Raw genomic sequence first — 24,056 nt, 5'->3', positions numbered from 1 at the left:
GGCCGCGTCCCGCTTAATATCTAGTCTCCAGCCGTAGATGTAACAGCTTATGCAGTATTTTGTTGTGTTTTCGTCTGCTTATTACATTTGAAGTGTAATAATAGTAAATATTATTAAAAAAGACTATGTGAGCCAGACTTAGCGTAATGTACAATGACGTCACACCGACTCGCGCGGTTACAACTTGTTTTACTTATAAATCGGAAACGAATTGACGTATCAAAGTAATTCTTTCACTAGTATTTTTTATTTTTAACAGAGAATATGGAGAGCTAATAATCCAAATTTGTTAACATTCTCCATTAACAAAGTTACGCAATTAAGTAAGACATAAGCATAATAAAATATTTGAAAACCTATCATTACTATGCAAGACAAAATGAAATTATAAATAAAATATATTTCAAAAATTTACAAAATGAAATTGTAATTTTTTGAAATATATCAGCAAATAACATACCAGCCTGTACATAACACCGTTATCGACGTTGTCTTATCACTGATTAGTTATCGACTTATCGTGTACGCAAAGAAATATTTTCACCTCGAAATATGATTCACTATACTTACTTGTCCTACCTATTTTATAACTTCAATGTATGTAACTAATGTAAAAGAACTGTTGCAAGATTCTTTACAATTGGAACCATCGAGTATCGACAGTTAGACATTCAAAATGTACTGTCAAAATAGTTGCTATAAAGCCCGCTAGAGGTGCTGAACTGATTGTGATAGAACATTTTTCGATAGCTAGACGGTTTTCGGTCGTCGATAGTGGTAGAGATTTAGAGAATCGCGGTATCAGTTCATTAAAACTAGAATATATTTTTCTTTCGTTGGAGGTTTATTGTCTTTAGAAAATAGGCCTAATGTTATTACTGATAAGATAATTATTAAGCCGTGCGTGCCTTTACTTGTACTGTTTATTTTAATAAATAGGCACATGAAAATTTTACGCTGTCGACCATCGCAATAGTCATTATTTCGAGGGAATCATTGCAGGCATGGTTAAGTTAACGATGAAAAAACTGTTAATATAGGTCCTAGTATTTTTTCTTTTTAATATCTTCATGATTATCAATTCTTAAGATAGTGATATAAACTTGTGTGTTCTGGGTGAAAATAATACATCCAAGATCAATTAAAAATATACCTACGAAAAGTTCAATCTTTAAATCCTTTACGTTGTCAATATTTAAAATTTCATTGCCTCTCCGTTAATATAAATTTTCATTTGTACTGAAAATACACACAACATACGAACCGGGACATAAACCTCAGCCCTTGGATGATCGATAATCACCACCACAATCATCAAACCTTCAATCCAAAGTGCCTAAGGATTAAAGCAAGCAGGTGTCGAGCTGTGTTCCAAACACGCGACATGTACAACCCGTCACGCCTGTCTGAGTTCGTTTGCACTTTGTGACCTGTTTACCGCCCCACCCCTCCAGATTGCTCTCAAGGGGGGTTGAGATGTTCCCCGATAAGCCCCATCGATTAGAGTGAATGTTCCAACTGCATTGAACGTCGAAGCCTTCTTGAGTTCTGATTGAAATGCTTTTTAAGATGAGTAGCTTTTTTTGAAGGGATGCTTAAGTAGGAGTGGTTTATAAATGTTTTTTAAATGTAGGTCAAATTGTCTGTTTACGCGTTGTTATATTAATTTTGCAAATATTGAAAAAGGCATCCGAAATGTGCGTGTGAAATGCGGATATTATGATGTCATTTTATTTTGGAGTCGTTTTGTGCATGCTTTTTACCTATTTGTACTGCACGATTATAACTATAAAGAAATAAAATAATCCTAGTATTTATAAAAACATGCTTTACGTCTATTTGTGTCGAAATAACACAATATTAAGATCATGTAATTTTGGTTCTATTCACAGCAGCCTTTTGAGTAATTTCGTTGCATATAACAGTGATCAAAAATCCAGTATGTGTTAAATATAATCAAACTTTAAAGATATTTGGTAACGTTTCCGTTTCGGCGGCAAGTTCAATAAATAAGGATAAAGCCCATTAGAGACGGTCCAGCAAATCTTCGACCGCCGAACGCCACTTACTTAGACTTAAAGTGTTCCGGGGAGCTATTTTGTTAAAGATTTGGGATTGCACCGTCCATTTTGAGATATATTTCGCAACAACTAACCGAAGTAATTTTGTCTGCTACGGATTTGTGGTTGCCGGAAAATCGCTGCTATATTTTTGAGAAGAAAAAGTACCTTAAAAAGTCTTAAGGAAAACTGTTGAGCTAATTTTGAATGTTTTACGCGAACTACTAATTTTATTAATGCCAAGGTGCAAATTAATGTGTTTTGTATTAAAAACGATTGATTTTCAATTGTGTTAATTAGTGAGAATTTGAAATAACAGCATGACAAAGCACTTTTTCCGTGGAAAATCTGGACACATGGGGATTTACCGTACATTTGACAAAAACAATATTTATAAAAGTAATTATTGTGGCGTTATACGATTCGAGGTGACCAAGCAAATTTAAAAATAATTTATTTTTACAATTGTTTGATATACAACCAAAACTTAAGTCTGTTGAGATGGAATATAAAGATTTTCGGGCAATTTTCAGGCTAAGGCTGCAAACTATTGATATTATATTAAGATAGTATCAACCCAAACCAAACTTTATTCATAACTCTATAAAATACTTGATAAATATTTTATCGTTATCAATCATCGAACTTACCTGTTACCATATAAACGTGAAACAAACCCGGAAAACAAGGAAATCTCCAATCCGAAACAATAAAACATCATTCATATCAATTGGGGATCAAAACGTTGAATTACAAGGTCCGCCGATGTATTGCTGACCCTTCGCGTAACGCCGAGGGATCAGGGAAATATGATAGGTACGGTACCGTATTTATTTGTGCCCACTAAGGATTTGCCCTTCCACGATAAGTCGCTTGACCCGAAATGAGATGGCAATTTGCTTTATTGACTTCTTGATCTGTGAAGTATTAGGTTCGTGGGTATCTAATGGGTTTTTTGTTTGTTATGATTTTGTTTGTAGTAGAATACGTTTATCAGTGTCTTGTTGTATCGAAGTGAATTTATCGGGACACGAATTTCTTCGTGTGATAGTAAGTTACAAATAGGTTATTCTTTGAACTTTTACCTTCTGCTCTTCCTTACGGACTAACGGTAAAATAGGTTTCTTTAAATTTTACTAACTAGAGGCCGCTCGCGACTTCGTCGGCGTGGAAACCCTTGTAGCCTTTGTGTTATTCTGACTTCCTATATACCAAATTTCATCGTAATCGATTCTGTAGTATTTGCGTGAAAGAGTAACAAACATCCATACATACATACATTCTCACAAACTTTCGCATTAATAACATTAGTAGGATAATAATGCTATGCCACCCCAAGTTGCCCAACAGTGGAAAGTTAACTAGGCTTACAATAAGTTAATTATTATAACCAATATGAATACAATATTTCAGTTAGATTTTGACTTCTCGATGGTTTTCTTCGCATGATAGTACGATATACCGATATGTTCTCAATCTTTCAATCTTAGTAAGATTGAAAGATTGAGAACATTATACGTACACTACTTTATATAACTATTAACTTAAGCAAGTCTATAATACCTCAGCGATAGAAACACCAAGCAAATACATACGTAGTATTCCTAGCCGTATAGAGCTCCACCCCTTACATCCGAACTAAAGACGCAGTCATAATTACCCCTTCAAGCGCAGTCTTCAGTCAACAGCTCCGACAAATAAGAAATTAGAGACTATATTTGAATATCTGCTGAATATTTGCCATTATTAAAGGAGTACGTATTCCAAGTCGACTTTGTCTCCGTTTGAATCCGCTACTTCGCCCGTCCTCCGACTCAAATGTCAATCCTTTTATAGTAGTAACAAGAATCTGTCGATGTTGATGTATCGATAAAACGTCTTGAGAAAATGCTCCTATGATTTTTTGTTGTAGGTATTAGATAGTCTTAGATGTGTCTACTAAAGAACTACTCGAACTAATAGAAATCGTAAGAACTGAAGACGGCTATGGTGAAAAGTTTTTAAATGTTATTTTTTAAAGATTTAGTTACCATTCACTGCATTCATTATTTGTAATAAAAATATTTCTCTGTACAAATGTCGATTTAAGCCGATTGAAGTTACCTTTTGATATTATCGTTATTAGCCGTGATTACAACTACTGACTACACGGCAAAACCTACCTACTATTCAAAATAGTTGTGTTGTAGTGGTAGTTCAAGAATAACCGACCAATACGCACCCAAACCTACACTTGGCCAGCGTGGTGAACTCCAAACCTTACTCTTCCCTCGTTTGGGAGGAGACCTTTGCCCAGCAGTGGTACAGTAATGGGTTAAAAAAAAAACAATTTTATGAAATTTTATCGATACAGCCATCATCACTAAACCGTTCACAACCGTTTTAAGTATTGATGGTAGCAGAATAAAACAGCATTGAGTCGATGTCGCATCCCTAAACCTGGCAGTCGGGAAACAGGCTTATTCGTCCGATGAGTGCTATCGCTCGTGGCCTTTTAGACCCGCCTCCCGCGGGAGCTCAGCCTTTTACAGTGTGTACCCGGCTTTATGCGATCGACTTTCAATATGAATTTCAGATGGGTTATAAGATTGTTCGCTTTGTGCCATAAACGTATTTGATAAATGGCATTCCGAGTTCGCATTTTTGATGTAGTGATAGTTTATTGTTATCTTTGTAGAGTTGATGGCTTGCGGTCGCGGTGTACTTTGTGGGAGACATGAAATAATTCTGCTTTTAGTCCGATGTTCTTTTATGGTCAAATGTAATTAATTTTTCATTTTACAGTTTATGGGAACACGGCGTGGATCCATTTGATGCATACAGTCATATACAAACTTTACATTACATCAATTCATCAGCTCTTTATCGAATCGTCAAATGCTAAATTATCAACCAGTAACATGAATGCTGTGTATGTATCTTATGTTTCGTCAACATGCAAGACGCTGCACTCCATCAAACAACTTTTACCTTTAAAAACACCATCGCATTACACCGTTCCCCAATTTGTCCGTCGAGAAAGTCAAGAGAGAAGTCATAACGAAAATTAAATACGCTTTGATAAATTTTTGCTGGAAGCCACGTCTTACTTCAGAGCTCGTGTATAAGTTTTCATAAAGTTATAGTTTCTCAAAGCCCGTCTCGAAACTGTGGAACATTCCAGAAAATGGAGAAGCAAAGCATCCGAGTGAAACGTAGACGCCGGCTGAGGCGGAATAAAGTTGACATTTTTGCAAAGCTACGTTAGAATTTCAACAAAATTAAATGTGGCACTACACGAAATGAAAATAGTGTGAGCGTGGAGCCGCCCCGTCCGCCCCGCGACGCCTCGCGCCCGCTGCGCCGCTCCGCCGCCCGCCTTCCACGACGACTTGCTTCGCGCCTTATTTTTGTTAACAATTCTCAGACGTTCGAGTTTGTTTTGTAGTTACCTTCTCCGTACTGATTATTGTTAGCTCCTGGAATATTAGGCTCTATCTACGTTGAATTTTCAGCTGAAGAAGGTTATGAACTACAGACAGTTATTGATGGAAGTATTGTGTTCTTATTGTTTATTTTGATAGAGACTTAGGTTAATCTATTAAAATACAGTTCAACATCAGCTTTTAAATAGACATTAAAGGTATAAATGTGTTTTCAGTATCAATATCTGTCGTAAGGAATTTTAGAATTATACATGAAGGTCTATCTTAAAATACAAAAAAATACTCTATCATAAATGTAATCAATCATCTAAAAAATAACTCAGCACATTTCAAGCGTCAAAGGCCAAAAATAAAATAGAGTGGGAGTTTTAAGCAAACATTTGGTCGGTAGCAATGCGCAATGCAAACGAGATGCAAGTGCACATTAGCGCAACGAATAACCTCTGGCGCGGCGACTATCGCGCGCGACATAAACTACGCCGCACATTACCGACACTGTACACACTGAGTGAAAGAATGTTTAACATAACCAGTAATGTAAATCGTATTTTTTTCTGAGTAAGTCAGTTTTTACAGTGACAGTTCTACACCAAACATTCATTGTAAATGGCGAAGTGATTAAATATTCAACTTTGCTAATTGCCAATAAACTCGATAATAAAATAAAAAGTCAAATCTGCAAAAACATTTTTTTCAAAGTTGAAGTACTCTTTTATACAGTCCATATCATGCTATCTCCTGGATTTATAATCGGAAAGAGCTCACTGAACAGTACCTTAATTCTCTACCACTATCGACTACCAACAACCGAACTGTTATCGAGAAATTTTGTATGAAAATCTGATCAGCGCCTCTGACGGGCGTCGTAGGAAATATTTTGGCAGTACATTGTAAATGTCAAAATTTCGATGGCTAGCCGGTTGTCGGTAGTAGTAGAGAATCGGGCTACTGTACACCGAACATTGTATTCGGAATTTCGTAAAACCAATATTTACAGGTCCGTAATAAATTGCGGCAGCGCAGTAAAAAATACACTCCTACCTAAATTACATAAAGTAAAATACAGTAGATCAATAAAGTCAATAGATCTTTTACAAACACATTTATTTAATACAAAAACCTCATAATATACCTTTGACATACATTTCCAGTTGGAACCCTAACTACGTTAGCCAAACTATCCGTCAGTGTGTGTTTCAATACACCATCAAGAGCGCACTATCGTAAGGCTAATGTGCCCTGATCGTAGCTTACGAGTTTCATTGCTGTTTCACTGTTATTACTCTTATTACTTACACCAGACATGCTTTTATAGCTACAATTACAATACTACTACTTAACATACAAATAAGTAAATAAATAATAAGATAAAATTAATGCAGTTTAATTTTTATCTGGTTTTCGAACCATGTTAGTACAGAAGGTTTAAACTCATCGTACATTTAATATGTCTAACTTTACTTTCGGAGTCTACAAATTTCCATATTGGCACTGCAAATTGAAAAAAAGATGTAATTAATAAAATTGTACATCGAAGTATTCGGTCTTACTACATTACCTACTTAATTCATACCTAGAATCTGGAATATCGATAAAACAATGTCATCGATTTAATTTTACTTTTTTATCTCCTTATTTTCTAAGCTATCATTGAATCACATTCTACATCACCCATTTCATATTCCCAAACGTTCATCACTCCTAATTTCAAAAGCATCTCTGGAAGGCTTATGACGTCATTAGTCATTGAAGCCTCCAACACTAAGTGAGTAAGGTATCTGCACCATTTATCGGCCCAGTTCAACTGGAGCTAAATGTCGTCCGTAATTGGCGCCGGTCCATCTACAGGCAATTAGGAGGCGGCGTTTTAAAAGATCCATATTTATTCGCCAAGCCGTACCTACTGCTGTAAATGTTTTGCACTGCTCTGATTACACGCCATAAATTGGAGTACTTACCACGTTTTGGTTTAAAATGTTTTCGTTTAGGGTAGATGGAGGACAGATGTGATTTTTAGGTTTATCTCGGAAAATAAGTCGATTGTAATTTCTAAATTACGATAGTTCTGATAAATTCTTAGGAGCACACATTATTTTTCCGTGGTAACAATAAAAAGTATTAAAAATATTTCTTGTATTTTTTTTTCTTCAGCTACAATAGTTTCTTAAGAGACTGTCTTACAAAATCAATATCAAGGTATATCTTACAAATCGTATTTAACAACTTCAGTAACTAACTAATAATTCGTGATTCGTACATTATTCTCTATATTCCCACAAACTTGTACTCAACATCAGCACATTAGTTTGCCTACAACGTTAGAGTACGCCGGTCAAACCAAGGAGGCCTAATGCACAAGACGTTGCGGCCATATTGAATTAATAAGCCCCACCGTTCCAAATTCAAAAGCTTCCAGGCCGCTTTCTGGATGATAATGACCTCTTGCATGCGGCCAGTAACTCAAGCAAACTTGTCTATACCTTGCAAATTTATTTTAACATTCAACAAAATGCTTTCACACCCTAAAGTTTGAGGTAATAAGGTTGAAATTCGATTGGCAGTATGAAGTGCAGCAGCAAAAGCGATGTTGTCATTTAGTATTGGACGTTAGAGGCACAATGCACTAATTATATCAGTATCTTAGAAAGCCCCTAACCAGCCCCTTAACAGTTTTCCATGGTATCGAAGAGGCATTAGTGCATTTCCCAGTAATGCTTCTAAAGACGGCTGGCGCACGATGACCAAAGAGATTGCATGATGGCACTTTATTTTAACTGTAGTTTGTTTCATGTGTTCATATTTTAAAGATAGCTTTTGTTTGTTACTTCTACATTTTTGTCTCAATATAACAATGTTCTTTATACGGCAAATTGAAAAAATCTCTTGATGTTCTTCAAAAATACCAATTAGTTACAAAAAAACACACATAGATTTTTTTATATCTAGTAAATCTAGCCAACAAAATCATATCTAAATAAAATAACTCCAGTTTTTTCCAAAAACTATTTATTTTAACTGGCAAATTGTTTATTTTAAATTGAATTTTACTCAAATAAAAAACTTTTCTTGACACATTATTTTATGCACCTTCACAAGTCTCTCCCTAAAACTGGATCCTAAACATCAACTTAAAGTTCCTACTACTTAAACTCCGCTTAACACAGTATCACCCACCTCGAGCTAATTTAGAACTATCGGGCAGCAAAGTGGTCGTCGTCTTGTCCAGTAGAGGCGAAGTTGGTGCAACTATTCTGGGTCACCACTCCGACCGTAATGTCAATGTGTGTGATCTTTTGATCGGGGCCTCCATGGCTCCTACACTGTACGTACAGATTACTAACAACTATGTACGAAAACTGTGTTGAAAGCAAGATGGTTTGTGAAGGCTGCATAATAATATGATATAGGTATGTTTTATGTAAAAGTTATTTTACTGTAGATAACTTAAAATGTTTGTTCTTATTTCTGATTATTTTCAAATGAGACTTTTGAAAGCATTGTCTAATTTGAAATGAGGTAGAGTTGGTATAAATAAAAATAATTGATTTGATTCCATTTGCTAGTATTTCACCGTAATCAATTCATTTCTAAAGCAGATAAAATTACTATTTTTTTTTTTTAAACAAGTAATCATATATTTAATGTATTTTTTTTTCATTGGCCCGAAACGGTAACAATATACTTTACTTGCTTGATAAAAATAGATTAAAAGACCATACCCCCCTAATAAAACTGAAAGCATTTATTCAACAGGCCATCTAATCGTGAACTAAACTCCTCGATACAAGACAAATCAATCAGTTTCATTACAAAAGCAAAACTTAACCTCTTTGAACAAAGACGGGCACGTCTACGAATCAAGTAGTAACCCTTAATTGCCAAATATCGTCTGCAAAGGGGATCGTCTTCATCCGTTAAAAGGATCGGTGCTAAGTGCAGGATCGGGGGTTCGATTCCCGTTTTGTAATTCGATTTGGTGCCAATTAGGAGTTTAGTTGTCGTCGAACTATCTTAGAAGTAAGACGGAATATTTAGTTATTTAGTTGTATCGTCCATTTTGACCCAACCTTTTGATTTGAAGGGCGTCTGGACAGGGGTGAGTTGAACAATTATTGAGGCAATTAAAAGCTTACGTTACTGATAATGTAATTAGGATAAATCGTGAATGTATCTAATTGAGTGCAGATAATAAGATCTTCGTTCGAATCTGTTCTTAGGACTACTTTTTATAAGGGCGGTATAATTTCAATAGTAATTGTTGTCAGAATTATGTTTTAACATTATAGTACACGACGTCAATATACATTTTTCCTTAATTTTAATCCCGAAAAAGACAACACTCGAGAGCTTTAGGATAAGAAAGAATATAATAAATATATATACAGCTCCAAAACTTAAAAGTGGAACAACATCAATAACTAAATTACCGCAACACATTTCAAGGAGGTCAACCTCCTATGAAGCAGAAAAAAAAAACACTTGCAACAAAAAACCACTTATAAAGAAAATTTCACTTGAAAAACTACGGGGAGTGATGTACAATCTTATTCGTATTCTTCAGTTACATAAACCGGTTAACCCGTTGGGCGTCGCTAGGCGTGGCGGATGAGCGTATCCGAGTATATCCGCGCAGAGGAATATATCCGCGCATATCCACGGGGGCGGATCAGCCGGATCAGCAACAGGTGTGGGATGAGCCGCGGCTGTATCCGCCCACCGAAACCACGTGGACTTATGCTTTCTTATTTTAGAATGTTGCGGTTGAGTTGCTTGTGGGAGTATGGATGTAAGTTGTGTTGTGACGTAAGCGACGCGTTTGTATTGTTTGTTAAGTTATTAGTTGGTTATTATTTTGGATTTAGCTTGTGTTGGATATAAAATAGTATTTTGTTGCGCTAGTTTTGTAATCTTGTGCTTAGTTGAAAATGCAATTAAAAGTAACTTTAAGAATCTGGCGGTTTTGGTTTATGAAAGTTAGTTTAATGTCACGTTCATTGTATTCATAGATGCGAGACTGTTTACGGGCATGATAGTGATTTAAATACAGACAGAAGGATTATACGAATGAATGAGTGTGATGACGGATTATTACATTTCGGTGTGTCAATAATTTTACACATTTACTCGAATGGACCAAAATATGGTGAGTATTTATTGTAAAAAGGATTAAGCAGATCGCGGCTGACACAGCAAGAATACAAAAGCTTATTAACACGTACCATTGCACACAAATTAATTTCCCGCCTCGTAGTTTGATTTAAGCGCCACAGAATAATAAACGACGACAAATGAGTACAGTAATAAAGTCTATCAGTAGCGATTGTGTTCAGTCATCAAGCAAACTTGAAACAACCCAATAAATAAAAAAGGATTTACTCTTCGAAACAATTAAAATAAATCTAGAAATGTTTTAATATTACTAAGTTGTGAGCCGAAATAATCACTGGAGCGAAATTTATTGTGGCACTTTAGTATTTAATGCGTAAAATTGACGAAAGCAGTCGTTTCGAGTGCGAAAACTTTGGCCAAAAGTCATTATAGTCGAATCAATCAGGACAAAATGGCGCCTTCAATACGCTAGGGATGGGAAATGGTTGTTAGTATGACGCTCTCCTTATTTATGATAATCACTAGTGTTGTAAGGGCTCTTTCTGGGCCTTCGTAAGCGATCAATTTATTTTTATGATGGTGGTTGTGAAATATTGGTTTTGTGTTATCTATGTAGATTATGTTGTTAATAATGAGTTGTTAAGAAATATGGAGGAATTTAATAGACTCATTAAAGCTATTACACTCTTTATTCTTGAATCATATAAATGAGGAACAGATAAATATTATAGTAATTTTCAATTGATATACGAACTTGTTACATTTTTACACCATGGAGACTAGGTTTACAGCAGTTTCTGTAGTAGAATATAATGTTCAATGATGATTATTTAAAACGCAATTCATGTCTCGATTTCTTAAGTTTGAAAATTTCAATAGATAAACAAAAAGTATAATCACAATAAAAACAACGAAACCATCACAAACTCTCTCATCTATCAACTTTTTAGCTTCCACAAAATTAATGCCGACTCACACGTTCACGTATCGTCGGTTATTTGTCGGCGTTCGTCCTTTAAGACCCAAATTAATAGTCTAAACTTGGGTGTACCCACGCGCGTCTTACTCGCAACTTAGTCGCCAATTAATTTATTACTTTACTTTACCATTCTTTACCTTACCACTTATACATCTGCGGCGGAGGGTTAGCGTGTTGCCAGCTTATTGTGATTTATTCGCACTCTCGCAGAAAATAGACTATAAGTTATGATAAATGTATAAGTAGATAAGTCTGCAATTTTTGTTTATAGTTTTCCGTTTGATTTTAAAGTCGATTTTTTATTTACAATCTTAGATAAGTTGTCTTTAATATGAGAAGTTTGTCCCTTAATCTTGCACAAACAATGGGAAGCTCCCAATTTGTCATACAATCAACAATGATATCACAATTAATTACCCTAAACCATTACTTTGATAAATATCTGGCAACACGGCAAGCGCGATACGCCGCGCCTACGCTACGATAACCGCCGTACGAGATTTATTTCACGAACTTGTTAAAACTTCATAATTTGCCGGTATTATCGGCACACAGTATGTGCCAGACACTTTTATCAGATGCCCATGTGTTGTTCTTTGAAAACTTCTTCGTTATTGGATGCGGATTTCTGGGTCGTTTTGTTTGTGTTACGGCACGGTTATAATTATGTAGGATAAGTGCAGTCGCTAGAGGCACTTTCATTATTCGTAGCAGTTTCGTGTGTTGTTGAGATACGCTAAAATAAATGCTAATTCATTTTGTCACCTCAATCTGCGTATGTTAAAGATTTGAATCATTTTTTTTTGTTATTCTAGATTTCTCCTACGGAAAGAATACAAAATAAAAAGTGTAAAAATAAATAAATAGCAGAAAATTTTCAGCTTTAATGAAAATTATCAAACTCATTTCATAAACATCCAATCTAAAACGCTCCAATAAACAGAACCCAATTAATTATCAACGTTCTCAAATAAATTGTTATAAGCTAACTACGTTAACAAAATCTAAGTGCGTATTCTGTACTACAAGCAATTCTAATTAGCCCCACCTTATTTATGATTCATAAGCCGGAGTACAATAAATTCTGGTAGAATCTTTCCGTCCCACATGTGTTAGTAAGCCGAGGCATTAGCGAATGTTGAATGTAGGTTCTCGCCTAATAAGAGGCGGGATGTAAGGAATCGCACTGATTACTATATTATTTATTACGCTACGTGCCGCCCGTGTAAACGCTTCCTAATACTCCTATCTACGAACGCGTCTTGGAACCTTTTCGAAGTAAACGAGCCGTTCGCTTTGTACGTAGAGTTCTTGGAAAACTCGCTCGCGGTTATTGCGAAAAGGTTCCAAGTCCACTGGAGGTATAACACCATCTATCAAATGGGGTAACGATTAAGTGAGTTGCAGCGAGCGGCACCTATGAGATTTTTAATTATTGCCAGTATTAAATCGTGATTAATGTGAACCATGGTTTATGGTACGGTTTAACATCTTTATGGCTCTATTAACGGCACGCGTGCTTGTTTACGAGATTGGTCTTGAATTTTTCTTTAGGTTTTTAGTCATTGTTGGTATCTACTTTTGATATTTTGCAAGAGTTTTAAAATTCAAGTAAGTACGTACTTAGTAGTTTTTAATAATTTTTGTCATAAGTAAGGCCAGTTATAAATACATTCATAATGCAACCGTCTTCCCAATCAAACTCCTGTACATTTAAAATAGTCCGTTTAAACATGTTAAGCTCACACGTCACATTATATTAACACACTATTAAATCTAACAGAATAAACCTAATACACTCTATTTTCTTCTCCATAACCAGCAAAAATGATTACACAGTATAACCCAGGTAATTTAAATTTATCAAATGCATGTTGACAAAGCACCGTTGAATAATGACTATCATATTTCGTCGTATCTCCTCGCGTGTGATTGCCAAAGGGGATAAAGAATAGAAATTTTGCTTGATATGCCACCTTTGAGCTCACAACGAAGCTTTATACGATATCGCAGTAATTTTAATGAATATTTATCACGCTTTACTTTAAGTTCGGGTTAGAAATTGCCTCGCGGAGTATTTTAGTTATCGAATTTAATATGAAATGTAAACATTTGAAGCTAAAGTCTATGTTTTAAACCTTATTAAGACTTAAAGATTTTTTATTACTTAAATTATTTTTTCGTTACAGTCTCCTTTAATCATGGCTAATCGACTTATTTTCAACTATTACTAATAAGGTGTTCAACTTTACACGGTAAAACATGCAAAAAAGATCCAATCAGACCGATTCAGTTGCTTGACTTCAACCCAAGGCCTCATAACTGAATCACTAGAGTGGTAGAATAAATCAAGAAGATAACATCATGTGATAACTGTTTCTGCTAGGCTTTCTCAAGTTTAAAACACCGTCTCCATTCAATCACAGTCCAATACAAGCCTCATGTCGTGAATCATCTCCACGTAACTGTAATCTACGACGCACCAAATGATTATTTATAAGGTAATTACAAAAACACTCTCACACGCTATCTCACCCACTGCTAATGTTATTTATGTGGGGATAAACGACTATGAGGAATTTTTGCATATCGCCCCCCCCTTCGCGAGACTAAATTGAATGATAACGTCTTGAGACATTGGCGGTATTTTTAGTACAGATATTGTGTCGAGATTTTGTCGTGTAGTGATTTTAATTTGAGATCAAAGTCTGTATTAGTAGGCTACATTGAAAGGCTCATTTTTGAACTGAAGTTTATAACTAAGTGACTTGGCCAGCATAATGGAGTGTGGTTTTTTGGCCAACTTTCACACTTGATTCAAGGTGGACTCATAGTTTGACCCCTGCATTATAACGCAGGAGGCCCATGCACTTCAGATAGTATTGGGTTTTTATTTACACAATTTCAGTTGAAGCATACGTAGTAAGAGTAGGTATACAAAGCAACAAATGGATTTGAACTAATTCAGTCTCTTTAAATATACCTACGCATCTGTTTCAAAAGTCGTTATAAATCTCAGAATATAAACTTCTATGTAGCAAATAAATAATGTTTTTTAACGTTCAGTTTGATAATCATACCCCTTTCACAAAATTAGGCGACACAACTTAAACTCTACCTATACTTCATTTAATATTTCGATCAATATTTTATCCCGTGGCAGGTAACTCGGGAACTTTATTATCGGTTTTCGCTAACCGATGTACATCCGAAACTTATTTTGCATGTTAGCCGAGATAGCGGGTATGCTGCACTCTTCAAAGACACTTATGAATTATGGGACACGCCGTAACTTGCTTACATGTGCGATGTTATACAACGACTTATTGGGGGAAAGGGGGTCAATCCGGGAGAGAAGTGATTGTTACTGCTCTATAAAAGACTTATTGCATCCCTTCTGGATGAGTATAGGATAGAAAGAAAAAGGAAGTTCTGGTTGTTACTTTTGCTCTCATTTGCTATCTCTTTATCTATCAGAATCTAGTCTATAAACGTTACAACTAGGAAGATTTACCCTTGCTTGGTGTAAAACGTAAACATTTAAAAAAGCATTTACCTATAAAAATAAATATTAAAGTTAAAATACCTCTTTGTAACTGCAATTTGATAATAAGTTGTAGACGTTATAGCGTCGGTTCGTAGAAAGTCTAGCATGATCAAAGATAGCTTTGAGGAATTTTTCATTATGAATTTTAAGTGGGAACAATCTTTATTTTCTACGCAAAAGCGCGATCGCATAAAATGTTTTATGTATAATGATAATAAAGTAGTAAGTTTTGTTATCATAATAGCTGGTTGACACTAAACGTCTCTAAAGGGCACTGTATCCACTTCTTAAAGAAAATCATATTCATAGAGGCGATAAATTCACAGCCGACGCTCGCACACCTCTTTAACCATATCTGTATTATTTTAATATACGTAAACCGAGTAATATATTTGTCCCACTCACACTTGCAAATATCTAGTATAGTGTTCTCTCTGTCTGTTTTCGGAGGATATCTTAATAAGATTCATGAAAGGACGCCATATTTTATATCCGACTCTGTCCTCTATCTTCTTATATTATCCGCAGAAGCGCTTTTGAAATATGTGCCTGCTTGGGAATTTCCGATCTTTCAATTACACCTTTGTACGAAGTTCCAGTGTTTTGGAACTTGTTAGATAAAAGCGATGGAGGCTAAAGTTGACGGCTTAATTACGTGTTCGTTTTAGACAACCTGAATCTTTAGAAATAGGTAGAGTAACTAATTTAAATTTTGAGATACTCTGACAGTAGCTACAGTCATGTTGCATGATTAGTAGAAGGTTAAAACGGTAAATAGAACTAGACTAGACTAAGAAAAATAACATATTTTTATCTAAAAACACTCTTCACAAAATGTTACAAAAAGTATTTTTTTTATTTTGGTTACAGGATTAAAGCCTTAAATTGTCTAAGCGCCAAATTTTCTCCCAAATTAGTTTCAAAGTCGGGCTTAATTGATTCACGACTGACCTAAAAAGTAATTTTTCAACACAATTTCTAAACAAAAAGTTGTACGTAAGCAATATGCAAGTAGTTTATGTAGCTTAAAACTTTTTCTAAGGGGCGATGCGGGGTTACCAGGATATTAAATAAAGTTAAAGCCATAAATATTTCTTCAGTTAACACCGTAACGAGGTAAAAAGTATCATGGCGGATGGATTTATTAAATATGGCTGCCGTAAGCTCACATTAATCATTATGACTTGGCCATAATTTTTAATACTCATATTAAGTATGAAGTTTGTTTTGTTTACTTATAGATTAGAGGCTTTTGGTAAATAAAAAGTTATTCTTTCTCGGAAGTTTAGTGGGATAATGTTTTGGCGCGATCTTTTCAATATACGGGCATATTTTTTTTTTAAACTATGGTAGCTAAAATACTTATAAGGTCAAGACTGCGTAAAGACCCCCTTTTTAAAATAATTGTCTTTAAGTTGGTATACAACATAACTTAGTTTCTTATCTTAAAGTACATGAAATATATGGTAAAACAAACATTTTTATAGTGTTATACTTCCTGACATGACAGTCGATATTAAACGGCGGTTTCACACATAGAGTCGGTTACTAGGCCACCACTTCCTACGGCTGTGCCAAATATCAATTTTCTACGTCATTTCATCTTTGAGGAAAATGTTTGTGACCACTGGTATTGTGACATTTGTGATTTAAAACACAGAAGAATTTTTACGAAACATGCCAATATAAAAAAATAGATTTTTTGTATTTTCGTTGCAAATGTTGAATAACATAAAAGAAAAGTTTTCAATATAAATAATAACATTTTACATTAAACTTTTCGTAACTCGTTCGTCGGCTATAGGTTTAAATATTCAATTCAATATGCCTACACTTTTTATGACAATCAGCAACACAACACGTTCAACCAAAATTACTTTTCTTATTTTCGCCATATTTTCTTCACGCAAAAACACGGTTATTCGAAACATAGTCATGCAAACTTTTTTCATAGACTTGAACGTAAGCTTATTTCGCACCACCAATATAATTCCTGGTCGTAAATCTTAAGTTTAAGTGAAGCTGCGAGGGGGATTAAAGATCAGTAATCTTAGGTACGGATGAGTTATGGCCCGCCGCGATCCTCTTTATTGTGACTTTAAGAAACTAAGAGAGATTTTGTAAAACGTGGAAATTAATTTAGATAATGATTAATGGTGGAGGCTCCCTCGAAGGTATTTGCATAATTGGGGGCGCTAGTTGTAGTTCTGCGGTCTCTTGTGGTCGCTTTGTATTGCTGTTTTATTGGTCGGTTTAGTTTTTAGTTGTAGTCATGTCGGACCCTAAAGTTGTGATACGGATTTGATTGGTGTTACGGTTTATGTTTTGTTTAATGTGTTATGAAATACCTTTTAGAATGTGAGTGCGAGATCTATTTTCTATTTTATTTTCTTAATGATGACGTTATTGTGTAGTAATAGAGAACTCTTTGTTGGTCTCTAAAATTATTTTACGGAATAACAATTTTGGATTATACAATCTTTTTAAGATTTAAAAAATGAGTATATGTCTGATCAGAAAATATACACGCTACATCAAATAGCTGTATTTACACAGTATTTATAAAAAGTAGTAATATTTTTCATAAAAATCGTAGTAGCCTTGTAAAAAGATAATAGCATAAACCACAAAATGTTCGCAGCTAATCGCGAACAATATAACAAACGGGTTGTGAAATTCCCTCCCATCTTTATCAGACCAATCAGCCTAAAGACAAACGGGGCTTATTCATAAATCTCGGTGAGCATTATTCGCGGGAAGGTGAAACAACAAACATTACAGACATAAATCTGCAACGTATCTTGGTACAGAGTTATACGTGTGATGTACTGAGGGAAAGAATCGCCAACAAGCTTGATGCTCGCGACTCGCTTCGCGCGATAGAAGAAAAAATTGTAATAAATGCTTTTTTATTACATGTTTTTTTGATGAAAGCACTTGTATTATTATTCAAGTTCCTGATATGTTTTTAGACAAGATTTATGAGTGTGTCAATGCCCAACTGGTTTTAGTTTCAAATGGCGGAATCTATATAATTGTAAGGATTATCAAAAAAAAAATCAAAATATTAGATTTCACAATAATATAATTACATTTTCGGTCACTTACTACTATGTGTATTACACTTACAGCTATTATGTAAGTAACCAAAAATTTGCACAAAATTATTTAGTCTTACAACCTGTTTTATCAACATGCCTTGGCGTATATGGGACTAAGAAATTCTTTTGTGGTTGTGGATCATTGCGCGCCAAACTCTCCGCCAATGAATCACCACCGTTATCTGACTGCGTCGCGCCATAAGACAATAGTAACGCAATAATAAAAATGTTGAATAGCCCCCGTAATGATATTGTTACTGGCTGTAATGCATTGCGCTGCGATAACGGATAAACTGTACCCAGTAGACGAATATACTGCCCTATTGTGAAATATCATTATAGAGCTTTATCTTAGAAATGGGCTTAGGATATGAAAGGTATTTGGGAAAGTATGCATCATAATTTTGAGTGTTGGCATGGATGTTTACGATTCTTCAAAATCAAACATTAGCAAGATGTTATTGTTTATTGGAGACGACATTTATAATATATTCAGTAATTAAGAGAGTATGCGATTCAGAAATATAACATAAGCGTTCAAAATATTACAGTTATTTAACCTGTATTTACCTGGTTATAATTTTCTTTTCAATTTGCCACAATATCCGCGAAACGAAACAATATAAAGAGCGCACAACAAAGTTCCAACGTTCGGCTTATTTACGACACAACATCAAGATTTTCTTTCAAATTTTCCCGAAGTAAACACGTATATTTTCTGCGTTTATTATCCGAGCCGACCTCCTTACTTATCGCTGGTATATTGTTAAAAAACATGATGACTTAGGAACTGAAAGTCCCATTAAGTAGCGCGTCTATTCATGTGGTAACACGGGCGCGGAAGGGGGTGTCAGAGCGGTGTTGGCGGGGCGGGGAGAGGGGGGGATGTGGAATAAATACAAATAAAGAAGTGAGTTGTTTAAAAAGCGGGTATTCCGCGCGAGATAAGGGTGCGTTTCCGTCGTCTCCCCCGGTCGAGCGGTGCCGCCGCGGAATTATTTCAGTGGTTCGACGAAACCCGATGTCGTGTCGCTGTCGTATTCAACACTCTATCTTTAAAAATGTTTAGTGTTGTACTCGTTTAACAGACAAAGATGTCTGCGTAATTAAGGAAAATAACATGCACTTGCCGACCGTCACAAAAATGACAAATGATTTTGTCTTATTGTCAAATCGTATCAGTTTATCTCGTCATGCAACGAGCTTAGCTTAGCTATAGTCTTTTTTCTATATAGTAAACCCTTTCCACGAGACCGCAGGGCCTCCAGAAGACATACGTTTAAAAAAATCATCACATTTTCTTAAAGATTTCTTATCTATAAGTGTAGTTACCATACTACTAGCTCAATTCACTGGTTTCTAAGCGTAATGCTCAAAACCTCAACGTGCGATCGCTTCATTAAAATCTATCGACAGTGTAGAACAGTGTTGTTGTTCCCTACACTAGTGACAGATCTGTAAAGAGCCACCGTGTCAGATGCCCGCCGCTGTTTCTTAATTTCCTCTCGACGAGATAAGATTGGCTTTTAGCTTTTTATTGAATTTTCTATGTTAGACGTGCCACTTTACAACTTGTACTTATTTGTAGATAATAAAGAATAACAGCAGATATCAATTTAATTACTGAGCTTTTACACTTTGTTTTCTTGTTATTGTTTGAACGAAAATATTTTTGGTTTTATAATTTTATAGGTTTTTAAGAATTGGGTTAACTTGTGATATATTTTCTAAAACGTATTTTGTTAAAAGGGAAAATAAAGAAATACATTCAAGTTGCATGGTTCTAAGCCTCGGTTTATGATCAATATTTTATTTAAATAACAAAATTACAAATGAGAAGACCAATCAAAACTTTTACTTTATCAAATCTTTATTTTAGCGTAATCTTGTGAAATATAAATTACGCTAAACTTAGGATTCAGTACCCTGTTTAACTTTATTAAACCTTTACAACAACGTTTTTTTTGTACAGGGACTATAGTAAAAGCTGTAATGATGATGATAATACGTACTAACTTGTAAAGATAAATAAATAAACTCTCTTTAATCATCCAATACTTCCTAACAAAACAAAATAAACAAAACAAATGGATCTAAATATCGATCAATTGTCTTGATTACTACTTGCGTCATATCAATCTTCAAAATCGATGTAGGTCCGTGCACTACTGAACTGCGAGTGATTGCAATTCGATCTCGTCAGCGCTCGGATATTATGATTGGATAGTCTTTATCGTGGACTGTTTTATAGCTAATTTAGAGTGTTATTACGTTGATTAGTTACGGATTGTTTTAGCTAATTATTTATAACTATTTTCCGATGTGATTTAGTGGACAAAAACATTGCAGTTACTCTTAGTGTTTCTGCTATAGAGGTAAGTATTGAAGGCTCATTCGGCCTATTTGGAACAAATGAATTAGATTAGATGCTTAAGTAACAACTAAAATTAAAAATTAACATATATGGAAAGGCTATTCATTACTCACTTACTAATATATACTTAAAAGGAAAACAACATCAAAATATGAAGAATTTATTAATAAACTAAACTTAACTCCCCGAAAATATCACAGTGAAAGTTATTCATTTCTCAGTAGCAGTTTCACTTCGCAATATATAATACTAGCTGACCCGCGCAATCTCGCTTGCGTCACCGAAGAGAGAATGGGTCAAGAATTCCCCCGTTTTTGTAACATTTTTTATTGCTACTCTGCTCCTATTGGTCGTAGCGTGATGATATATAGCCTATGGCCTTACTCAATTAATGGGCTATCTAACACTGAAAGATTTTTTTTAAATCGGACCAGTAGTTCCTGAGATTAGCGCGTTCAAACAAACAAACAAACGAACAAACAAACAAGCAAACTCTTCAGCTTTATAATATTAGTATAGATAAAGATCCTCCATACATTTGCATGCATCTTATCTGTCGCATAAACCGAGCATTAGCTACCTTTGCACATTTCCGCTTAACGCATCTCTGTATTTTATTCCTTTAGTTTCCGCCGTGTTTCTTTGTATCACATAAAAAATATCTGCAAGGGAGATAATGCAAATGATTTCTGTTGATGTGTTGGAAAGAGATGGGTGATGAGAAGGCTGATTAGATGTACTTTTGAAAATGTATTTAATTTGTGAGGTAATAATATAATAATTTATGATATTATGTACTACTTTAGGTACAGATACATAAGGGACATTAAGGACACACCTTCTATTTTGGTCAAACGCGAATATAAATAGGTTTTCGTCATACTTATTTAAAATACAAGAACGTAAAATGTACTTAACTGCAGTCAGTAAACAAAATATTAATCAGTAATCAGAACTTTTAAAACATTAATTAATTCCACCCCCGTTTGAGAAACATAAAAATTAAAACGCAATAGCTTGTAAAAACAATACAATCGTCTGAGAAGTGCAACGGAAACGGTGCTCCGTTACGTTAGAACAAAACGAATTAAAATTATGAAAAAAACTCCCGCAAAAAATATTATCTGTGCAATTGTTTAAGCGACGCGAGACGTAAGACAGATTCTTATATAACTTGCTGTAATCGGGGGTGAGGCTATCTTGTAAAAGCGACTGGTTGCTGATGAGTCGCGACCGCAGTTTTGAGTGACTTGGAAATACAGATGAAGAAATAATAGATCCTAAAGTTTGTATATTATGGCTGTATATACATTAGAGAGACATTTCTTAAAAAAAATATAAAAGCACAATTTCTTATCAAAACCTTTTCTACAAAGCGTAATTAAAAATACATAAATTCATAACGCGAAAATAATATGATGATTTTATAAGATCAACAGGCTCTGTTTATTTCTAGTAAAGCTCGTAAATCAATCGACAAGATGACGTACCTTCACTCAAAATCTGCAATCAAGAGCTCAAAAACCCCAAACTTGCAATCATAAAACAACGGTTGCAACTTCCATTTGCACAATAAACGTTTCGTCAACGTCAAATAGGGGTCGTATTTTTAAGAGCTAATTTCCCGATCTCTCCGTTTGCTTTTGAGGGGGCGCCACTGTCTTTATTGTTGCAGTTACGGTTGCTTTCTAAAACGGTTGATTAGACCGTTTCACGCTTAGCTGTCCCTGTGGGATGTAATTAAACAATTTTGATGAGTGCTCGTTAAAAATTAACTTGTTTTGTCTCGAAGATGTAATGAATAGGTTTTTGTTTGTTTTCATTGGTTTTACGAAGTGGTGGTTAAGTGCGGCTGCATTTTGCTTTATTTTATCTACCGTTAGGTATTGTCGTGGAAGTTGTAGGGTTATAAAAAACTAAACCAACCAAGAATCTTCATCATTTTCTTTTCCTTATCCAACGCTTTCTCGTAAATTAACTGCAAAGGAGATTTTAAAAAATATTGACTACCAGCCGCCTGAAGTCTTGGGAATAAAAAAACATCAAGAATATTTCAATTAATAATCACACTAGCAAATAATGTTTTGTTGGTTTATTTAAAGTATTATCTTGCCTTTTCAAATGCAAGATAATACCAACCATCAACCACCGAGAAGCAGTTCGCAATTTAATTATAACCACCCATACCCATTTTCAAAACAAAAACAACCTTATAGATACCGAAAAATTCTTAAAGATTTCAACCAAATTCTTTTAAACTGCCAACAACCGACAAAATATAATAATTTAAGCTGTTTCCAGGAATCAAAATATTTGTAGTACGTAGACGAGTTAATCACACAGTGTATTGTATGACTTGTAGGACAGGCGGGTCGGTAGAACAGTAAACAGTTAAGCCAGACGTGCAGACGGAGACCGTGGGATCTTTTCACCTGAGCACGCGGTAAGCGTCGCGTGCGGGAAATTAACTGGATGTTTGTGGAGCTGATAATACCGAAAGAGTGTCTTTATTAATTAGTATTGTTTTAGTTTTAAGTTATTTAGTTTACTTGGCACTCTTATTAAGTCACTTACGTTATGGTAAAAATGATCAGGTAAATCCGTATTTCTTTGATAATAACTGATCTGCTAAAAGAAACCTAGTAATTATATTTTAAACTGACGTCAAGTAGTGTTGTAAGCTGTTGACAAGTCTTGAGTTTATTTATTCAAGAAGTCGTTTATAATGTCTATGTTTTGCTTAAAAAAATCATACATTTTTTGGCACGAAAAAAACACTTACGCTCGCAAACTCTTTCACGGTCTGAGAAAAAATCTGGTCACAATTTACTGTGCCATATTTAAAGATATTGCCTTCCATTTTTACAGTAACAGTATTCTATTTTTTTTCATTGTGTGTAAAGTGTGTTGTAGAATAAAATAAATTAAAAACCATTTTACTGTATTAGTAAAAATATAATTCAAAATACCAAATATAAAATTCGTGGTACTATCATCTCAGTATAAATCGCGTATGTTGGTGCATAAGTGTGATTTAGCTAGATGTCAGGGGGTGTCGTTACTCATGCGTTAATTTTGCGCGACAAATTAATTCAAGCACAGATTTGCGAATAAAATGTTACCAACCTGTTTTGTGATTATTTATGCATTATTTTGTATTCATATTTTGTGTTTAGAGAGCTTTGCTTGCTTTGTTCCCTTTGATATTGTCCTTCAAGTTTGTTTAATATAATATTATTTTCTAACGTTTAAAGGGTGGCGTTTTGGTGTTATCATTCAGTAACTAATTCGAAGGCTAATTATAGATCTCTATGGGACGCGTCAAATAACGCCGTTTGATTTCAGACGCAGGCTGCTGCAAGGAGAAAAAAAAGCAAGGGATATTTAGACAAGTAGTTTAGCATACGTGGCTTGACGAAGAGCGCAAATTATTTGTAGAGTGAACTTTTGTAACACAACAT

The sequence above is a fragment of the Anticarsia gemmatalis genome, chromosome 1 (genome assembly GCF_050436995.1).
Source record: "Anticarsia gemmatalis isolate Benzon Research Colony breed Stoneville strain chromosome 1, ilAntGemm2 primary, whole genome shotgun sequence".
In the NCBI taxonomy this organism is placed as follows: Eukaryota; Metazoa; Arthropoda; class Insecta; order Lepidoptera; family Erebidae; genus Anticarsia; species Anticarsia gemmatalis.
The sequence above is the reverse complement of the archived record's forward strand: the minus strand, read 5'-3'. Positions refer to the sequence as shown.